Source organism: Carlito syrichta, unplaced genomic scaffold (assembly GCF_000164805.1).
Source record: "Carlito syrichta isolate Samal-C Ts95f unplaced genomic scaffold, Tarsius_syrichta-2.0.1 Scaffold86271, whole genome shotgun sequence".
NCBI lineage: Eukaryota > Metazoa > Chordata > Mammalia > Primates > Tarsiidae > Carlito > Carlito syrichta.
Genome location: NW_007030367.1, coordinates 580,436 through 580,876, shown reverse-complemented (window position 1 = coordinate 580,876; position 441 = coordinate 580,436). Strand labels below are relative to the sequence as shown.

Here is a 441-nt window from a genome sequence, read left to right as displayed (position 1 = left end):
CCCTCGCCCCGCCACGGGGGCACCGAGGAGACTCTGGGGGCAGGCGGGGGGCTGAGGGAACGCCGTTCCTGCCGACGGCTCGGGAACGGCCTCGGGCGAGGGCGGGCGCAGCTGCCGGGCCTGAAGCCTGGGGCGCTGGGGGCAGGGGTGGGGCTCAGAGGAGACCCCTTCCCCTCCCTCCCGCTCGAACCCCTTCCTGCCCCAGGCTGGCGCGGGGCACTTTGTACAAATCCTTGTAAATACCCCCTCCCCTCCCTCTGCAGAGGTCTCTTGAGGAGCCGCCGCTGTCACCCACGGTTTTTAAGTTATTACACCCCACCCTCCTGTCGGCCCCCTCACCTGCAGCCTGTTGCCCAATAAACTTAGGAGAGTCCCCCCACGCCGACCCTGGGGTCTTCCTTCCCCGCCCGCCCTCGCCCGCAAGCGAGTTGGAAAGGAGGC

The 441-nt window shown here is 68.9% G+C and overlaps 1 protein-coding gene across 1 annotated transcript in view; it reads right to left on the bottom strand.

Moving 5' to 3' along the window:
• CKM (creatine kinase, M-type) overlaps positions 1-441 on the bottom strand; it is a 25,580-nt gene that overhangs the window by 5,531 nt on the left and 19,608 nt on the right. The gene's annotated exons all lie outside the window — the stretch shown is intronic.